Here is a 22976-nt window from a genome sequence, read left to right on the forward strand (position 1 = left end):
AATCCTTAAGAATCCTATCATTTAATAATATATGAATATTGTTAAACATAAAAGCTGAGTTTTTTTTCACAATGATTCATCCTGAATAAGGAAATTAAATGTCGCCTGAAATATAATACAAATAAGGTCATGAAAGAAGATATGCAATTGAATTTCTAACACTATTTTTCTTGGGAGTTAATTGTCATACGTGGGGCAGGAATTATAAACTTCAGTCACGCACAGGAAAGTAAAATAAAAAAATTAAGAGGACAGCGATAAGACTGGAGATAATTTCTTATTCTTATTTACAACCTACGTTTCGGGGAATCCTTTACCATCTTCAGGGCTATAAATAGAATTAATGTTTCAAATATAAAAAAGTGTGCTAAAATAACCTAAAAATTATAAAAAAATATAGTTTGTCATTGAGCCAAAAGAAAAATAGAAACTATAAGGCGACTTTAAGCTAAAAGTAAATGAAAACACTGAATAACTTAGTAAAATAATAGATCAAAAAGAAAAAAAAAATAAAAATATGGAAAAAAAACAAAAAATAAACAAAGAAAGCGTTTTGCCAGACTTACTGTTTAAGAGTTTGGTTATTAATGATGGAAAACAGCATAGTCAGAAGGCGATGTTAGAGGAATAAAAAAAAACGGGGGGGGGGGGGGGGCTGGGGGGGGGGGGGGGGGGGGGGGTTGGTGAGAGAGAGAGAGAGAGAAGAGAGAGAGAGAGAGAGAGAGAGATAATGTGAGTAGTAGGCAGTTAGGCAATATGTAATGGTGTGGAGGTAGTTAGGTTGTTTAAGGAAGGCGTCAGTTTCTTGATGTAAAGAGATTCTAAAAGAAGGAGCGAAAGACAATCAGCAGTTTGACAGAGTATTTTGAAATTAATATAACATAACGTCAGTTTTACATGAATTTGAATGATTCCTTATGGCCGAAAATTCTGGCATAAAAAAAGCCCTCATCATATGAGTTAGGAAGCTCCCACTTCTAAGAAAGGCTACACACCGGTTTCCCAGTCCTGAAAGTCGGGAAGAACTTTCTGCCACTTGCAGGATTTAGGTACTTGGAGCGACAACACCACAAGTTTATGAGATTTAGAACCACAGAAAATGCCTTCCTCTCACTTCTCTTGGAAAAGGTGTGAAGGAGAGTGGTTTCTTTTTCAATTAGTTTGGCAGTGCTTCTTTCAAAGAATACTGCGTCGGTCCCGTTCTGTTCTGGCGCATCGGTTCCGTCTGTTCTGGCTCAGTGTCGCAGTCCGGTAGGAATGCATGCTTTCGATTTATAATCGGACGTTTCGGTTCTGTTCGGGCGCGTCCGTTCGGGCTCAGTGTGCGGCAAGCTTTAATGTTTTGAAGACTGCCTAGTTACGTTAAAGAGCAGTCAAGGGTATTGAAAGTGCATGTTAATGTTCTATAAATACTAAAAAAGAATATATTTTTCTTTAAATAATTGGAATAAAGAATAAAGATCTGTCTGTGTAGAGCTAATTTCCCTTAGATAATCATGGATGTATCGCTTGGATTATAAACTTTTTTATTCTTGCATCGAAAGATCTTATGAAAAAATTCACAATTTCTCAATAGCATACATGAATACCAACCATTACTGTATAAATGTATAAAAATTTATTACATTTTACATAAACAGAAAATCAGAAAAATTGGCATTACTAATCCTCCTCATCTTCTACAACTCAAAGGAAAAGATAGTAAACGCAAGCTACTGACTATAATATAAGAAAGGAAAGTGATTTCTGATATGATCTCATATAAAAATATCAGTATGGTGAGCACCAGTGGAATAAAGGAATGGTATCTGAAATTATAATGTACTTCTATCATTTACTAAAGTTTAGTAGATAGCAACAGATCTTATGGAGAGTAACTGCTGAGATCCAGAGAAAGTAAAGTAACATTGACTGGGGATCACACAAAAGCTTATTGGAATTAACATGGAATCATCTTAGCGTCTAAGATATAAAGCCGACAACTCTTCGTACTCACATCACTAACAAGATGGATGGATACGGCAAAGAACTTACTGGTAGTCTTAACCAGCGCTTCATATGATTATCCAGCATTGGCTTTTAAAGATTTTTGAGACCTGTTCTTGTGGAGATCAGCCACACAGAAAAAGTAATAATGTTGAGTTTGTTCTCACTTACTCTGCACATGTAACCTCTTAGTTCGAGCTGCAGATATTATCGATACATTAAATTCTGTAAAAGGTTTCCCAAAGGCAACTCTAAGGCAGACCATTACAAAGGTATTACGTTGCAAGCAATTAAACAATGATTTCTTTTTGCTACATTATACACTCTCCATCTGCACTGTCTTAAACTTGATCGATCTTTATAGAAATACCAATTCCCGTGGGGCACATCCACTCACTCTCTGGATCGTAGCAAGAATTTAATCCCAATACTGATGATTTAAAGCTGTGACCGAAGGGTATGTTAACAGGAATCCCTGGAAAATATTAACAATAATCTTATACCTTAGATGGGATCACTGCTCCCAGTGTCATTTATAATATATATATCTGTCATGATTTTCATTCCACAACTTCAAAGAGAACAACTCATTGAATGTTATAAAAGCCGTTACAGAAAGTATGGTAGACTACACTGAAACGACAATAATCACGAAAGCCAATAACTTTACGATTATCAGATTAAAATGTGCGAGATTGGAGAATTCTACAAAATATGCAATTCATTTATTTTATAAAAAATATACAACAATTTAAAACGAAAGAATGTTGTCTTTCTCGATATTAAACCAAATTATCAACTTATCTGCTTTTATCTCTGTTTCGTACTATCTCTCTCCTTCTAACGTATTTTTCACATTTCATTTCGTTAATAACATGAAGAACATTGCACAAGGAAAATTATTATCACTAGACAGCCTATTCTTCGTCGAACCTAGAGAACGTAACATATGGTGGTCTCCTTTGCTTTTGTTGAGAAAGCCGCCATTATTGTTTTCTCATATATTCCCCGATTTACCGAGAACGCTATTTTTACCGATGAATATTCTTTTTCAAGAGCTAATAGAAGAAACGTACAGAATCTTCCTCACAAGAGCTCCACACAACACAAGGTATTACAGTACCATATATTACTGTTAGGGTTATCGATATTTGATTTAACATAAACCTTTTTACAAGATTGTAATTAGGATGCGATCTGAATTAGGGATTATCAACTGTGGATTTATAGTCGCCTCCTAATGTTTGATAAGTTCTTTGTTTTACACCTATTTCCTAACATCAGGTAAGAGGATTTCTGATCCGTTGAACTTAAAGAACTTGGGAATGCCAGATAAAGACTGGCATTCTTCGGCTCTCTCTCTCTCTCTCTGTCTGTCTGTCTGTCTGTCTGTCTCTCTCTCTCTCTCTCTCTCTCTCTCTTCTCTCTCTCTCTCTCTCTCTCTCTCTCTCTCAGTTGGCTATTCATATGTAAACATTAATCCGGGATAAAAACAAAAATGTTACGTGTGTATTATGGACATAAAAATGCAATCGGCCACACCATTACCAAGGAAAATTGATTACTATGGAAGGGTCATAAAAAAAAATGGGTACTCCTCTTTCTGCAGCATAAATGAAAATCCGAAAAATATATCATCCTCAATAAATTTCTATGAATGTTACTTCCACGAGTCGCTGAAGAAGTAAGGATATGCAGTAAAGAGAAGCAAAATAAATAAATAAATAAATAAATAAATAAATAAATAAATAAATAAATAAATAAATAAATAAATAAATAAATAAAAAGTTAAGATTGTTTTTACTTTATTTAATAATAATAATACAGTGGAATTTGATAAGCAGATAGATGGATTGATATAATGAAAATCAACGACCTTTTTCACAAAACTTGTACGTTTCGAAGAACGATACTTGAAATGAACAATGGTTCACAGCTTCTATTCTGAGAAAATTCTCATCAAACCCTATGCCTGAATCCAGCCTTTACGTCATAATTTCTTCCTAATAGGGCTGTTTCAAAGATAAAAATTAAAGACATTAACTATATTTCAGCCACCAATAAAAGTACATTATTTTCATTGTCTTCAACATTCATATTAAACTTTAAAGATGAATAATGTTAAGTCCTAATCACTGAATAATCCTGCATATTTATGCACACGAAAATTTAATTCAGGAGCCTTTTGGTCTGACTTTCGTGGGTAAATGCACTAACAGTAACATGATTATGGAAATCAGATTATTTAAATAAAATAATTCTTTTATGGTGTGTGCTCCGTGACTCGGATAGAATTCTACCAGGCTTTAATTTTTTTTTTTTTTTTTTTTTTTTTTTAATTTTTTTTTTTTTTTTTTTTTTTTTTTTTTTTTGTTTTTTTTTTTTTTTTTTTTTTTATTACGCAAGAGAGGGAGGTTTATTCTTGAATAAAATTATGTACTCCACTTCATTACCAAAGTTTTTTTTTTATCATATCCCATAACCATATAATTATGATGAGTGTGAAGCTGTCCCTTTAGGAATAAATTACCTTGAATATTACATTTTATCTATAAGCAAAATAAGAATGGAAATTCATGAAAAAGGAGGTATAACGGGGGGCGAGACCATTATCTTCTTTGGGGAAAATGAAAGTTATAATCCCCACGAGAAAGGAAGTAACCAGGAGATATTTGCATCTCTGGGAGGGAAGGAAACTAATAATATACATCTTTCCAAAAATTAACTATTAAATATTCTCTGTTATTCATACTCAGGATATAGTCATTCATTCAGTTTTGAACAGAAATTATTCCAAAACCTCTCTCTATTATTTTTTTTTAATTGTTTGTTTGGAGAAGCACACTGTTATGTAACAGTTCAAATACACGTAAAATTAATGAAATGTAGATTTTGTTGTAGGACAAGGGACCAATCTGTGAGCTACAGCATTCCCAGGAATCACAGTTCATATTTCCATGCACCGAACAAAGCAACCAGACACGGCTCACAAAGACTTAGTGATTGAAACGATTAATGGATTTTGTGTGTAACATGAACGTCTTGTCACAATAATTACCTCATGACGTTTTTTGTACTGTTTGACTGTTTGCATAATGTATTGCAATAATTGCCTAATTTTCATTCCCTGTATACAATTTGCGTCTGCTTACAACCCCTTTTCATTTTAAACAGGTTTGCAGCCTGAATACCCTCCATTTGTAAATAGGTATTAACCTCTGGTTTACTGTTAGTTTCAAACAATTTTTGTGTTATTTGCAAATGAAGTCTATTTGGCAGATTCCCGAGAAAATTACTTTCGAGTGACATTATTTTCAAAACCATTCAACCTTATCATCTTTTCCAAAATGGTAAATTAGTTCGTGTAAACGTAATTAATCAGGTTTTTCTTTGTAAATATCAATTAGTGTTACAGAAAGGTCATGCAATAATAGAAGGAAAACGCTGCTCTTTTTTCAAAGCCCAACACATATATGATTGTAAAACCTTCGTGTTTGAACCGCTGAAAAACCTGCCTATCTATATTAGAGCTTTGATTGAATAAAAGTTTTAATCGAAAGAATTGTTGTATTTAGTCTCAAGATTTAGTAAGTTATTGACACAATATATTAACATATACGAGAAACAGTTGTATATTTGTGTTTTGTCTCTTTGCGCACGATGATAATTGTCATTCCTTAAATCATGCCTTTAATGAGCACATCTGTAACTTTTCATGCATGACCTGATAGGCTGCTCCAACACTAAAGAAAAGTAACTGATACCTAAAAACTGATATATCCTCATAAAATAGAAAATCTTTATCATGACCATAAGTACGGCTTCTTTCAGAACTCAATTTGCAAAATAATGATCAACGTTTCATTTAATTTTTAGTGCTTTTAAAGGACAATCCACCTGCAGTTGACGGTGACACGATTTCGTCTCTAGTAGAGAGCGGCACTGTATTGCCGTTTCCAATACACTAGATGAGAAATAATAAATCACTGGACTTACCTAATAGTATGGTTTTAGGGGTGAATACTGTTACTATTATTCTACGTATGCTTGTAGGTCAAGGCACCTCCTCTCCACCAAAATATAATAATAATAATAATAATAATAATAATAATAATAATAATAATAATAATAATAATAATAATAATAATAATAATAATTATTGTTGTTATATTATTATTATCATTATTATTATTATTATTATTATTATTTATTATTATTATTATTATTATTATTATTATTATTATTACTTATATTATTATTATTATTTATTTCGGGAGTATTTTAGAGAACCGTTTTATTTTAGATCAGTCTCTGGATATTCTTTGGAATGACCCAGAAAGAAAGCACTTTGCGTTCCACGTCTTTCTGAAAACGAAAAATTTGGGAGAAATATGGCTGCAAATTCATATAATTAAAATTTAGTAGTACATTTTTTATTGCTGGAGATATGTGTGTTTGCTTTTATTTTAAAGTTTATCAATTCTTTTATACTGTGAGTTTAAAACCAAATGGGTCCAGGTTTTAATGAAGTGGGTCAGCTAATCAGAAAGAATTAGGATAGTTTCAAGCTATATTTTGAAATCTAATAATAATAATAATAATAATAATAATAATATATCACCCTATACCAATAATAATAATAATAATAATAATAATAATAATAATAATAATAATAATAATAATAATAATAATAAAGAAAAAGAACTGGCTCTCCCCAACAGAAAGAGAAGAATGGAAAGGGAAAAGTCACACGACAACGAATCACACGAAGACGAACTGAGAGACGATGCCACAGACGACGACAGGGAGGATGAGGTATCAAACAACGACACACGAAGAAACACCGACGAAGTAACAGAGAGGACGGAATGGGTAGAAAAGATTCAGACAATGGATGGAGCCAGATACAGAGAGAACAAAGATCCCCTCCATGAAAGCCTACAACACCAAGAAATTAAGGGAGAAAACAAGTGAGGTCCATGAAATAATGGGCATAATACACACCACCAGTATCACAGAAACAAATAACTTGACATATACAGGAGGAAGATTAGTAGCAGAACTGATGGGATTCGAACACCAACACCACCAGCACAACCAACCCAACAGAAACCAAAACAGCAACTCCTTGGAAAAGGCGCCTGGAAAAGCAAATCATGGTGATGAGATCTGACTTGAGTAAACTGAAAGAGATGGCAGAAAAAAGGCTAAGAAGCAAGAAAACAAGGGAGGAACTCAACGAGAAATACAAAGTACAAGAGAGGGGACTAAACAACACAATAGAAGATGTAAAACAGAGGCTTAAGGCAAAGCACATAAGATCCAACGGTACATGAACAGGAATAAGGGATACCAACAGAACAAACTATTCGGAAACCAACCAGAAAAGACTATACAGCCAACTAAGAGGAGAAGACAACCACCCAGAAATTCCTGAAGCCGAACCCAGTAAGAGACTCTGGGAAAACATATGGAGCAATCCGGTATCACACAACAAACATGCAACATGGCTCCAGGAAGTCAAGGAAGAAGAAACAGGGAGAATAAAACAAAGATTCACAGAGATCACGACAGACACAGTCAGACACCAACTAAAGAAAATGCCAAACTGGAAAGCCCCAGGTCCCAATGAAGTCCATGGATACTGGCTGAAAACTTCAAGGCCCTACACCCACGAATAGCAGAACAACTTCAGCATTGTATCTCAAATCACCAAGCACCCATGGGTGATGACCACAGGAAGACATCCTTAGTACAATAAGACAATAGTAAGGGAAAATATAGCCAGTAACTACAGGCCTATCACCTGCCTACCAATAATGTGGAAGTTACTAACAGGTATCATCAGTGAAAGGCTATATAACTACCTAGAGGAGACAAACACCATCCCCCACCAACAGAAAGGCTGCAGAAGGAAGTGTATGGGCACAAAAGACCAGCTCCTGATAGACAAAATGGTAATGAAGAACAGTAGGAGAAGGAAAACCAACCTAAGCATGGCATGGATAGACTATAAAAAAGCCTTCGACATGATACCACACACATGGCTAATAGAATGCCTGAAAATATATGGGGCAGAGGAAACACCATCAGCTTCCTCAAAAAATACAATGCGCAACTGGAATACAAATACTTACAAGCTCTGGAATAAGACTAGCAGAGGTTAATAATACAGGAGAGGGATCTTCCAGAGCGACTCACTGTCCCCACTACTCTTCGTAGTAGCCATGATTCCCATGACAAAAGTACTACAGAAGATGGATGGCAGGTACCAACTCAAGAAAAGAGGCAACAGAATCAACCATCTGATGTTCATGGATGACATCAAGCTATATGGTAAGAGCATCAAGGAAATAGATACCCTAATCCAGACTGTAAGGATTGTATCTGGGACATCAGGATGGAGTTTGGAATAGAAAAATGCGCCTTAGTCAACATACAAAAAGGCAAAGTAACGAGAACTGAAGGGATAAAGCTTCCACAGATGGGAGCAACATCAAACACATAGATGAGACAGGATACAAATACCGCGAATAATGGAAGGAGGGGATATAAAACACCAAGAGATGAAGGACACGAGCAGGAAAGAATATATGCAGAGACTCAAGGCGATACTCAAGTCAAAACTCAACGCCGGAAATATGATAAAAGCCATTAACACATGGGCAGTGCCAGTAATCAGATACAGCGCAGGAATAAGTGGGAATGGACGAAGGCAGAACTCCGCAGCATAGATCAGAAAACCAGGAAACATATGACAATACACAAAGCACTACACCCAAGAGCAAATACGGACAGACTATACATAACACGAAAGGAAGGAGGGAGAGGACTACTAGGTATAGAGGACTGCGTCAACATTGAAAACAGAGCACTGGGGCAATATCTGAAAACCAGTGAAGACGAGTGGCTAAAGAGTGCATGGGAAAGAAGGACTAATAAAAGTAGACGAAGACCCAGAAATATACAGAGACAGGAGAAAGACAGACAGAACAGAGGACTGGCATAACAAACCAATGCACAGACAATACATGAGACAGACTAAAGAACTAGCCAGCGATGACAATTGCAATGGCTACAGAGGGGAGAGCTAAAGAGGAAACTGAAGGAATGAATAACAGCGCACAAGATCAGGCCCTAAGAACCAGATATGTTCAAAGAACGATAGACGGAAATAACATCCTTCTCCCATATGTAGGAAGTGCAATATGAAAATGAAACCATAAACCACATAGCAAGTGAATGCTCGGCACTTGCACAGAACCAGTATAAAAAGAGGCATGATTCAGTGGCAAAAGCCCTCCACTGGAGCCTGTGCAGAAACATTATTAGCTACCTTGCAGTAATAAGTGGTACGAGCACCAACCTGAGGGAGTGATAGAAAACGATCAGGCAAAGATACTCTGGGACTATGGTATCAGAACGGATAGGGTGATACGTGCAAACAGACCAGACGTGACGTTGATTGACAAAGTCAAGAAGAAAGTATCACTCATTGATGTCGCAATACCATGGGACACCAGAGTTGAAGAGAAAGAGAGGGAAAAAATGGATAAGTATCAAGATCTGAAAATAGAAATAAGAAGGATATGGGATATACCAGTGGAAAATCGTATCCATAATCATAGGAGCACTAGGCACGATCCCAAGATCCCTGAAAAGGAATCTAGAAAAACTAGAGGCTGAAGTAGCTCCAGGACTCATGCAAAAGAGTGTGATCCTAGAAACCAGCACACATAGTAAGAAAAGTGATGGACTCCTAAGGAGGCAGGATGCAACCCGGAACCCCACACTATAAATACCACCCAGTTGAATTGGAGGACTGTGATAGAGTTAAAAAAAAAAAAAAAAAAAATAATAATAATAATAATATGTGTATAATAATAATAATAATAATAATAATAATAATAATAATAATAATAATAATAATAATAATGATAATAATAATAATATGTGGCGCGTGGAGGAGTGGGTTAGGTCGTCAATAGACTTAAGTCAAGTTTAAGCAACATTGGGGCTGGTCAGTCGCTGGATGGGTGACCGCTCTCCTCGGCGTTGATTCCTTGGAAAGGATCTTTACCATAATTTCCTCAGTCTACTCAGCTGTAAATGAGTACCTATCCCTGATGTTAGGGTCCAAGTATCCAGGCTATGGGTTAAATATCAAAACTCAGCAATGATGGAAAGAAATGAAGGTAATAAACGACAACGACGTAAATGGAACCTCTGGCAACAGAGGAGCTTCGTCGGCAACCAGGTACTTGGAGGTCGTCATCCAGGCAACTGACCACCACAACGACAGTAATCAACAGCTGAGATTGGAGCTACAGAGGGCAAAAAGGAAGAAATGGACAAGAGAAGAAAATAAGGAAATATGGAGATGCTACATCAGAAGCAACCCGACGGGAGAGAGGAATATAGAAGAAGATTGGTCAACATCTGGAATGAGAGGAATAACACCCCCAAACAGAGCAGAGGCTGGCAGACCAAGTAAGGAACATAAAGAAAAAGAACTGGCTCTCCCCAACAGAAAGAGAAGAACTGGAAAGGGAAATGTCACACGACAACGAATTACACGAAGACGAACTGAGAGACGATGCCACAGAAGACGACAGAGAGGATGAGGTATCAAACAAACGACACACGAAAAAAACACCGACGAAGTAACAGAGAGGACGGAATGGGTAGAAAGATTAGACAATGATGGAGCCAGATACAGAGAGAACAAAGATCTCTACACACCAAGAAATAAGGGAGAAAAACAAGTGAGGTCAATGAAATAATGGGATAATACACACCACCAGTATCACGAAACAAATAACTTGACATATGCAGGAGCAACATTCGTAGCAGAACTGATGGGGATTCGAACACCAACCACCACCAGCACAACCAACCCAACAGAAACCAAAACAGCAACCTCCTTGAAAGGCGCCTGGAAAAGCCAAATCATGGTGATGAGATCTGACTTGAGTAAACTGAAAGAGATGCAGAAAAAGGCTAAGAAGCAAGAAAACAAGGAGGAACTCAACGAGAAATACAAAGTACAAGAGAGGGGACTAAACAACAACATAGAAGATGTAAAACAGAGGCTTAAGGCCAAAGAACATAAGATCCAACGGTACATGAACAGGAATAAGGATACCAACAGAACAAACTATTCCGGAACCAACCAAAAAGAAAAGACTATACAGCCCAACTAAAAGGGGAAGACAAACCACCCAGAAATTCCTGAAGCCGAACCAAGTAAGAGACTCTGGGAAACATAGGAGCAATCCCGGTATCACACAACAAACATGCAACATGGCTCCAGGAAGTCAAGGAAGAAGAAACAGGGAGAATAAAAAAAACAAAGATTCACAGAGATCACGACAGACACAGTCAGACACCAACTAAAGAAAATCCCAAACTGGAAAGCCCCAGGTCCCAATGAAGTCCATGGATACTGGCTGAAAAACTTCAAGGCCCTACACCCACGAATAGCAGAACAACTCCAGCATTGTATATCAAATCACCAAGCACCCAAATGGATGAACACAGGAAGAACATCCTTAGTACAAAAAGACAATAGTAAGGGAAATATAGCCAGTAACTACAGGCCTATCACCTGCCTACAATAATGTGGAAGTTACTAACAGGTATCATCAGTGAAATTACCTAGAGGAGACAAACACCATCCACCACCAACAGAAAGGCTGCAGAAGGAAGTGTAGGGGCACAAAAGACCAGCTCCTGATAGACAAAATGGTAATGAAGAACAGTAGGAGAAGGAAACCAACCTAAGCATGGCATGGATAGACTATAAGAAAGCCTTCGACATGATACCACACACATGGCTAATAGAATGCCTGAAAATATATGGGGCAGAGGAAAACACCATCAGCTTCCTCAAAAATACAATGCGCAACTGGAATACAATACTTACAAGCTCTGGAATAAGACTAGCAGAGGTTAATATCAGGAGAGGGATCTTCCAGGGCGACTCACTGTCCCCCAATACTCTTTCGTAGTAGCCATGATTCCCATGACAAAAAGTACTACAGAAGATGGATGCCGGGTACCAACTCAAGAAAAGAGGCAACAGAATCAACCATCTGATGTTCATGGACGACATGAAGCTGTATGGTAAGAGCATCAAGGAAATAGATACCCTAATCCAGACTGTAAGGATTGTATCTGGGGACATCAGGATGGCGTTGGAATAGAAAATATGCCTTAGTCAAAAACATGCAAAAAGGCAAAGTAACGAGAACTGAAGGGATAAAGCTACCAGATGGGAGCAACATCAAACACATAGATGAGACAGGATACAAATACCTGGGAATAATGGAAGGAGGGGATATAAAACACCAAGAGATGAAGGACACGATCAGGAAAGAATATATGCAGAGACTCAAGGCGATACTCAAGTCAAAACTCAACGCCGGAAATATGATAAAAGCCATTAACACATGGGCAGTGCCAGTAATCAGATACAGCGCAGGAATAGTGGAATGGACGAAGGCAGAAACTCCGCAGCAATAGATCAGAAAACCAGGAAACATATGACAATACACAAAGCACTACACCCAAGAGCAAATACGGACAGACTATACATAATACGAAAGGAAGGAGGGCGAGGACTACTAAGTATAGAGGACTGTGTCAACATCGAGACCAGAGCACTGGGGCGGCAATATCTGAAAACCACCAGTGAAGACGAGTGGCTAAAGAGTGCATGGGAAGAAGGACTAATAAAAGTAGACGAAGACCCAGAAATATACAGAGACAGGAGAAAGACAGACAGACAGAGAACTGGCACAACAAACCAATGCACAGAAAATACATGAGACAGACTAAAGAACTAGCCAGCGATGACAATTGGCAATGGCTACAGAGGGGAGAGCTAAAGAAGGAAACTGAAGGAATGATAACAGCGGCACAAGATCAGGCCCTAAGAACCAGATATGTTCAAAGAACGATAGACGGAAATAACATCTCTCGTATTGCACTTCCCATATGTAGGAAGTGCAATACGAAAAATGAAACCATAAACCACATAGCAAGTGAATGCCCGGCACTTGCACAGAACCAGTACAAAAAGAGGCATAATTCAGTAGCAAAAGCCCTCCACTGGAGCCTGTGCAAGAAAACATCAGCTACCTTGCAGTAATAAGTGGTACGATCACCAACCTGAGGGAGTGATAGAAAACGATCAGGCAAAGATCCTCTGGACTATGGTATCAGAACGGATAGGGTGGATACGTGCAAACAGACCAGACGTGACGTTGATTGAAAAAGTCAAGAAGAAAGTACCATCATTGATGTCGCAATACCATGGGACACCAAAGTTGAAGAGAAAGAGAGGGAAAAAAGGATAAGTATCAAGATCTGAAAATAGAAATAAGAAGGATATGGGATATGCCAGTGGAAATCGTACCCATAATCATAGGAGCACTAGGCACGATCCAAGATCCCTGAAAAGGAATCTAGAAAAACTTGAGGCTGAAGTAGCTCCAGGATTCATGCAGAAGAGTGTGATCTAGAAGAAACGGCACACATAGTAAGAAAAGTGATGGACTCCTAAGGAGGCAGGATGCAACCCGGAACCCCACACTATAAATACACCCAGTCGAATTGGAGGACTGTGATAGAGCATAATATAATAATAATAACCAGGACTCATGCAGAAAAGTGTGCTCCTAGAAACAGCGCACATAGTAAAAGAAACGTGATGGACTCCTAAGGAGGCAAGGATTGCAATCCGAAACCGAACACAATAAATACCACTCAGTCGAATTAGAGAACTGTTATGGACAAAAATAAATGAATAAAAAATAAATAATAATAATAATTACTGTAAGGTGAAAGCCCACTGTCACGTTGACTTATGTCTTTGAGCGTAAAAGATATAATAATGTATTTTTAAAACACGTTATTGTATCTGAAATTTTATACAAATCAGTACTAATTCCATTAAGCTAATAGGAACAGAAAACGTGCTAAACTCACTAATTCAATAGTAACATTCTTTAATCCCTCGTCATTTATTTAAGGATACTTATAATTTGAACTATGCTGCTAAATTATTTGTCTCCTGAAAGAACTTGGAGCAAAATTATTTGTTATTCTGGCCCTCCAGAGGATTTCAGTTTGGAAGCTGATTACTATTTCGGAATATATCTTTTTAACAATTCTGATATTTTTCCGATTTAATTTTTTTTGCTACCACACACACACACACAGAGAGAGAGAGAGAGAGAGAGAGAGAGAGAGAGAGAGAGAGAGAGAGAGAGGATTGCCAATATGAAGCCGCTTGTAATGCACTATTAGCCAGGGTACCACCCACAATCTCAGTGACTTCGCTAATACCGTCATCATAAACGTCATTATAAAAAGGCGCATCCAGGTTTCTAAATGACTTCCCTTAGCAAAGCAATAAGCTTAAAACTTATTGGGAGTGTAATTCACCTGTATCTTGTATGACAATTATAGACCTTATAGGAAGTACAATGACTATTACAAAAGGATTAACATTCGGTATCTTCCTATGTAATGTCATGATAACATCTTAGCCTTCTATGGAAATCATCGTTGTGTGAGTATTTCAGTGAAATATGAAATAATTTTGTTTTAGGGAATTTGTCTGTGAATGTCTGAGCTCTTACCAAGGAACAAACGACATAATTGTTTTGTTATCCTTTATATTTGGCCACCAGTTCTATCTTGCATATTATAATATGCTTGCTTTGAGGAAAATCTTCATGCACATACTAAAGTAACATAAAGTAACAACCTACTCATAAAAAAATATTGTATAAAGATAAAACATAATTTCGCTTTGCATAGATTTTTTCATAAGCAATGAAGATTCATTATAAATATAAATTTGTACAGCTTGCCAGTAGAGTACATTTTACATGGAAATTTTAGTCACTCTAAATTTAATCAGGTTAAGAAACAAGAATTATTGTTCTAGAGTCAGTTTGTAAATAAAATGCAAGAAAAGAGATCATAACATTATCGGTGGGAACACCAAAATTTCAGTTGCCTCCTGAAAATATCAAATAAATATTTTTACAGCAGAATATTGGTACCCAAGCCTGTATCAGGGCATTATAACTCTGACTTAATTGTTTAGTGAACGTTATTCCTCAATAATTTTCAATAGTTGCAGTAAACTTGAAAAAGAGTAACACGCCTTTCCAGTAAAGACTAAAAGTGTTAAGCAGAAGAAAAAATGCTGTCTGTGCTGATCACTTCAGGAACAGAGGAGGGCCAGTTCAGTTCTTTATTGACAAAATGTTCTTGGAAATGGAAACACCATGAGATGAATACGCTTTCTCACAAATGGTTAAAGAAAGATTCTCCCGTATTATGTTGCTAAACATAATTTTCATTGGAGAAAATGTGAAATCCTAAGCCTCTACCTTTCTTGTAATTTTTGTAATATCAAAATATCAAAAATGAAGATGGAAAAAAAGCGTTCTTAGTAAGAGCAGGAATGTTTGCCATTGAAGATATAAACATGTTGCAATCCAAAAATATCGTCTCTCTGGCGAAGATACGTCATCATAACATTGAAATGCTAATTTGGCGCCAGAATTCTTGTAAATAATACTGTGATGATTGTTTAATGAAGCAGAACCATTTAGGAAAATTTGGGTCAGAAAAGCAATCATACTGTTACAAGACTCACAGGTGTGATTTCACCTTTACAGTTTGTCTTCAATTAATGCGGTCTTCGGTTTACCTTATGATACACCAAATATGGACCATGTTGATGAAGTTATTCTGAACAATTCTTCTGCTGGTGCCTCTTAACCAACGAAACATTGTCGTCTGAATCCACATCTTCTTTCCCTCCGTTATCCCCACATTAAGGGGTCGGTTGCATGATGTGCCTTCTATACTACCTTTTGTCAAAGGCATGATCCTCCACCAAACCTTTTCTCTCCATATCTTGCTTCACTTTATCTCAATATCTAATTCTCTGTCTCACTCTCAATCTGCTCCCTATAACATGTTCCTCCTAAGTTCTCTTCACTCCTTCCTTGTCATTCTTTACTCAACACATACCCATACCATATCAATCGTGTCTCTCTTATCACCTCTGCCTGCCTTTCTTCTTATTTCATCATTTTCCAATCTCTCAAGCTGCTATATTCCCATAATCCACCTCAGCATTCTCATCCCTGTTCTCTCAAGCTTTACTTCCTCTTTTCTTCTTAGAGCCCATATTTCTGATCCATACATTAACAGTGGTCATGGAAATTGACTTTTGACTTTATTGCATTTTCTTATCACATACTACTTCATCTACCTCTTTCCACTTCCCCCGGCAGCTTTTAAGCTACTGTCAACTTCAGCCTCACATCCTCCCTCTTCGCTTAAAGTAGATCCTAATTATTTACTTTTCCACCTGTTTTATCATCGAGCCTCTTCTTTCTAGTACTACTATTCTGTCTCTATATTCCCTAATGCTCAGCGAAATATCTGTTTTATTCACATTCACCTTTATTCCACTCCTCTTTAAGACTCCTGCCACTCTCCAACCCTTTTCTGTAGGTCCTCCTCATTTTCAGAAGCAATCATCAAATCATCAGCATATAGCAACTCCTCCAACTCTTCACTTCTCATCTCCTCACTCAACACATCCATGATCAGCACACTAAAAAATGATTTTATTGCTGAACCTTCGTGTAATCCAACAGCAACTTCAAAGCTTTCTGTTTCCCCAACTGCTGTTATCACTTATATGCTCGTTCTTTGGTGTATCATCTCGACCAACCTAACCAACTCTTCTGGGACTTTCCTCTTCCTCAAACACCAAAATATTACATCTCTTGAGATTCAATTGTATGCTTACTCTAGGTCTATAAATGCACAATAGAGCTCCTAGTTTCCCTCTAGCCTCTTTTCCTGTAGCTGACTTATTCATCGTCCCTCTTCCTCTCATGAATCCATGCTACTGTTTCCCAATCTTTACAATCTCTTAATCTTCCATGCAGTATCTAATCTAAAACTTTCTGTCCATGCTCTGTTGGTTTAATTTCCCTGTAGTTACCACAATCCATTCCGTCTCCCGTCTGCCTGTAATATTAGAATTACAATGCTTTTTCATCGAAATCCTACAGACAATATACTTCTAATTATCAAGATCTCTGAAATCGGGATCTAAAATAAAAATGCTAAAATTCTGGCCTGTAACTTTAACTTTGATACTGAAAAATATGCAAGAGACCTACAATAAATTAGGGCAAAATTGGGCAATAATAATAATACATAGTTTTAATCTGTATTAATAATTGAGTAAAAAACTTGCTGAGGACGGGATACTTCATTTTTCAACAAATGGTCTGATCACTTGTTCTATTTATCATGGACTCCATTAATTTCAAACAGTATTTCTCATTAGATCAGATTACAGAAGAAGATTTGTGAGAGAAATGTCTGACTAGATGTTGCAAGGCCAAATCAAAAGAGAAGTATTAATTAAGAAGAATGAAGTGAAAGACTAAAGGGATATTAATTTTTTTTTCCGGGAAATGATTGCAAAGAAGAGGAACCTTTTTTCGCTTCTAATACCTTGGCATCCTTGAAGTAAAACAATTCTCTTCAAATCTGACAGGTATTCGCATTTCAAAATATAAACAAATGGACCTACAACCTCGAGTAAAAGAAGGTATTTATCTTTCCGAAACCATATAATTTGTGCTTTTCCCTATTAAAGAGCTATTTCCCTGGACGGGATATCCTGGGAAGCGTTATCCCTTAAGAAATGAACACATTTAGCCTGACAGATAGATGGCCCAGGAAGCACCCAAAATTATTGGAGCATTTGGACCGAACTTAATTAGAGGAAATTCTATCCTCTCTTAATCAAAGAATATAGAGAGTCTGAGTCTATTGGCGCTTGGGAAAATTGTTGAACAGTTGATTCTTTCAGAAATATCTGTCTGATTCATTTAAGTAACCTTTGTAAGGAATAAGTTTCGGATGGTTTCAAATACTAAAGAATTCAGTAACTCTATTCGTCTTCATGAAAAGCCTGACTTTAAGTCACTCTTATTACGTTGCACAAAATACGAAAAGAGATTTGACTTCAGTGATGCTCACCGATAGATAGTTTTGTTGGAATTCCAACAACGAGTGTTCATGGTATGTATTCTGCATCATAATCGCTTAATTTTCAAAATAGTGCAAGCGTTGATTTGGCCTATGTAATTGAACATTAACTCTCACTGTAGAAAATTTCGAAATGTTCGGCTGCTTGATATGTCTACACAGAAGTTCATCAACGTCACTTCAAAATGCCAACTCTCAGAACACAATACGCTTCTATTTTGTTTTTGATTGAGGCCTCTCCTTTACCATATACTTCCATTCCCTCTACTGAATACTTTCTGTGCATTTCTCTTCTTCTTTCTTCTTTAAAATTCTAAATGTTTCGAATCCTGCCAAGGGGCAGAAACACTTGCCAATTATAATTCCCTTTGCGTATTATTCCCAAGGTATAGTGAATTCCATGTTGTTACTTTGGAATAATATTTATGAGCACAAAAGATACGTGTAATAAACTCTAATGTATCTGGCGTTGTTAATTCGTAGCAATTATCATGAAAATCTGTCTTAATATACAACTGATCTGTCACTTTAAAAATATTTCTTTCACTTTGTTTACGAGCTAAAAGTGTTTGCTTAAAATCAACGTACATTGGGTATGAACAATTTTCATGATTATTTTGCCTGGTGCCTTCATCAAAAGAACTAATTCCTTTTATTATCATTCAATCATCCTTTTTATTATCTACACAACACCTGATTATCAGGTTTTTCGACAAACTACGTTACAAACAATAAAATATATACTGAGAGGTGGAAAAGTACACCATGGTTTCTAGAATCAGAATTTTTTCATATTTGCCTTAAAAAAATAAACAAATACAGTAAACCTTGCTTAGTGTCTGCTATAATTCACTATAAAAGGACATCATTAAAAAAACCCTTTATGGATTTTACATATTTTGAAACTTGTATTGCAAGTGATTCAAAGCAATTAATTCTGTTGCATATTGCATTAGTTATAAAGTACTGAAATTCTGAGTGTAAACCTATAATGATATTAATTCATGAACATTTCTGAAGAATACAAGGAGATTCCATATCCCATCTTTTCCAGAAATGAATTAACATTATACCCCTAGCAGCAGCTAAACTTCCAAAAGTTGAAATGCATCCAAGAGTGTTAAGCCAACTAATCTTCAAGGAAGTCATAAGGTCCTAAATTTGTATCAAGTAGAAAGCGTTGCATCTATTGAGACGGTTGATTTACTAGATTCATAAGATATAGCAAGAAGTGAAACAATCAGTGCTGTGAGAGAAAGAAGAGGGGACATAAGACTATGTTGCTATACCTGTTTATTCCTAATGATCAGGAATTATCTGAAGGATGACTGTAAATATGGAGAGTGAGAGAGGGTTGGTTGAACGTTCTGCTATAAGCTTCTTTAGGGAAAAAGAGGCTGTTACAAATTCGATCGAGTTCTGTATTGCAGGTAGCTCATTCTCTCCCTGCTAACAAAATTATTCAGAAGAAAAGTGTTCAATGTTTTCAGGAAGATTCTAGGCCAGGAAACACCAGCTACCTAGCAGTAACAAGTGGTACAAACACCAGCCTGAGGGAGTGATAGAAAACGATCAAGCAAAGATACTCTGGGACTATGGTATCAGAACAAATAGGGTGATACGTGCAAATAGACCAGACATGACGTTGACTTATAAAATCAAGAAGAAAGTAACACTCACGGATGTCGCAGTATGGGACACCAGAGTAGAGGAGAAAGAGAGAGAAAAGATTGATAGGTATCAAGACCTGAAAATAGAAATAAGAAGGATATGGGATATGTCAGTGGTAGTACCCATAATCATAGGAACACTAGGCACGATCCCAAGATCCTTGAAAAGGAACCTGGAAAAACTAGATGCCGCAATAGCTCCTGGACTCGTGCAGAAGAGTGTGCTCCTAGAAACAGTTCACATAGTGAGGGAAGTGATGGACTCCTAAGGATGCAGGATGCAACCCGGAAATCCACACATTAAAAACCACCCAGTTGAATAGGATGATTGTGATAGACCAATATGATAATAATAATAATATTAAAATTATTGAGAATGATAATGCAATCAAGAAGACGATGACAAATTCTGCTCACCATCACTGACATCGCTGGAGCCTAGAATCGGTACTAATATCAGTTAGTGAATGTTATTTGCAAGTGGCCAGAGCCACAGTGAAGAGTCGTCTTCCTTATATGTAAACTTCTCTTCAGTGTGAGTGGAGCCTAATGATGTCATAGGTTAACGTCGATATTGTGTTCAAATCCCTTACCTACGATTTTGATGACTCTGGCATAGGGAACTCACTTTTACTCTGATAAGTACCAGAACCATTAAACTTGGTTCTAAATAATTCTTGAAAAAATTAGGCAGGATTATGCAACATACACCTGCTAACTTTCACCTTTATCCGATGTTTTAATAAAAAGGTGTTGCCGAAAAACAGTGTTTCATCGGTTTTGAATCCCTTAGTAGTGTGTGCTTCTTTAAATAAATAATTTGCTCCCTGGTAAGGTAGTAGCCCAATAAAAAAAAAATAGAAGAATGACGGCCGCATTCACACCCTCACTGCTAAATCTATCATGAATATCTGTTACAGAAAACAAAGAAATAGTTGAGTCTTTACATTACATATCCATTCTAATACTTGTCACAACTCTGCGTAACCTTATCTGGTTATTGTGTCACTAAACAGAGCGGGTATCCTCTCATACCTTGTCAGGATTTAATCCTCGAGATCAAAAGGTTCTACGAAACGTCTCATGTTTTTTCCCCCCCCCCTCGCCTAAAAAATGTGAGTTTTTCCCTCTTCTTAATGCGCTTCACGTAATGAGAATCGAGATCCGCGAATTCATTCTATTTTACCCGCCATACTCAGCCTCAGGTTCGAGTAAGCTATGTCTTTGTCATAAGAGAACGTTGTGGTATCGGAAATTGAAACCAAAATACAATTACGAACAATGTATATCACATTTAATGATAATTAAAGGCAATACCAGAGCATGAATTTTGAGAACTAAAACTTTTACCATTAATTCTCTCTCTCTCTCTCTCTCTCTCTCTCTCTCTCTCTCTCTCTCTCTCTCTCTCTCTCTCTCAATTGAATTTTGTAATACGTCTCTTTTTACTTTTCCACTTAGGAAACCCCTCATCTGCTGAACTTACGTCCACTGCATATTATGCAAATCTCCACGAAACCGCCCAACGAAATTATCCCTCGAGATCACCTCTCCTTGGTAATTTACTGAGATAACAGACACGAGCAACGAGATCGTATGAGCCTCTGATCTTATTACATACATATTTGTTTCCCTTGCTGTAGTTGCTTTAAAAATGGGTTTTGTTAGTGTTGATGTATTGCATATCATATAGTACATTATATTCCTTGTCTTTGAGAAAGTTAGATAAACTTTATTCATTTATTCATTTCAGGTTCTTAAATTAGTAAGTATATATTTTCTATACTAGTTTCGATACACTTCGTATATACTATACAATAATAATCAATACCTAAAAATATAATTACTGTAACCTACTGTACAACATATGATGAGGAATATTGAGTGTAGTGAAATGATAAGTAAAATAAGCTTTCCATTCTCACTGAGTTCATATGAAGATAGGTTTACGTATAAGTCGGGTTGCTTTTCATTGTCCACACGATACCCATCAAGTCCAAGTTCAGAAGTGGTGAAATATAAAATGTCAATAATTCTGGGTATCGTAACTGAAGCAATTATCTTGAGGAGAGAGAGAGAGAGAGAGAGAGAGAGAGAGAGAGAGAGAGAGAGAGAGAGAGAGAGAGAGAGTTTATCGGTTGTCATTCAGTCTTCCCAGGCAGCGCCGGTTTTGTCAGCTAGTTATATTATAAATATAGACTACTTTTATATGATAACTTCTGAATAAATAAAAACAATCACGACTTTTCTTATTTCTCTCGATGTTGAAGGAGACTATATAATGGGATTGATAGAACTTGACTTAAACGATTTTACAGGATATTTTATAAAACTGTGAAGTTTGTGTTAACCAAAATATGTTTACGATAATAGCATGAAATAATAAAAATAAACTCTGTATTACCAGTCGCGTCTGACTGACATGTAAAAAAAATATTCGCTTCCTTTTAGTAGGTTATAAGCAACGTCCGCTAAAATGTTCCTGTCTAGGTTTATGGTGTCTGGTAAACATGCATGCAAGATTATGAGCGTGCCTTTTACTATGCTCTAGGTAAGTTATTATTATACATCCATTTTACATCATTCTACCACCTTTTCTCTGCTTTAGTTAAATGACAATGACAACTTATGGTCATACACCGAGGACGACATTGATTATAGAATATTTCATAAAGATAAGAAAACATTCAAGTTAAACTTACAAATAAGCAACATCTGTAATTACACGAGGCGATAAAAAATTAACTCTAATAAAAAAGGGGGAAAGATTCTGTATAATAGTATAATAATGTTTGTTAGGAACTTATCTCAAAGGAGTATTTAATTGAAATTCTATTTTCAGTGAACTACGAGAGATATTCAGTCATACGCTGAACATGAAATTTAAATTAACACTACTTAAGAACTCATTGCATATGTATGAATCCACGCAACGTTTTCTGCTGAAACGCCAGTCGAAAGAGACTCCCTTTTCTGAACCTCAGGTATATATGTACCACTGATTAATAGTGTAATCTTTAATTTATAAATACTTATATGTTCAATAACAGAAAGCATGACCAGAATTTACCAACAAATATTTGTCACTCTCTTTGTATTAAGACACCTCATATATTTTAATGTCCTCTGAAACTATACGAGAGGTTCAGGTTCTATGAACTCTTCATTTCCTGGAACCCATACCCGTTTATTATCATCTTATAACAGAAAAAT

The sequence above is a fragment of the Macrobrachium nipponense genome, chromosome 36, assembly GCF_015104395.2.
Source record: "Macrobrachium nipponense isolate FS-2020 chromosome 36, ASM1510439v2, whole genome shotgun sequence".
Taxonomy (NCBI): domain Eukaryota; kingdom Metazoa; phylum Arthropoda; class Malacostraca; order Decapoda; family Palaemonidae; genus Macrobrachium; species Macrobrachium nipponense.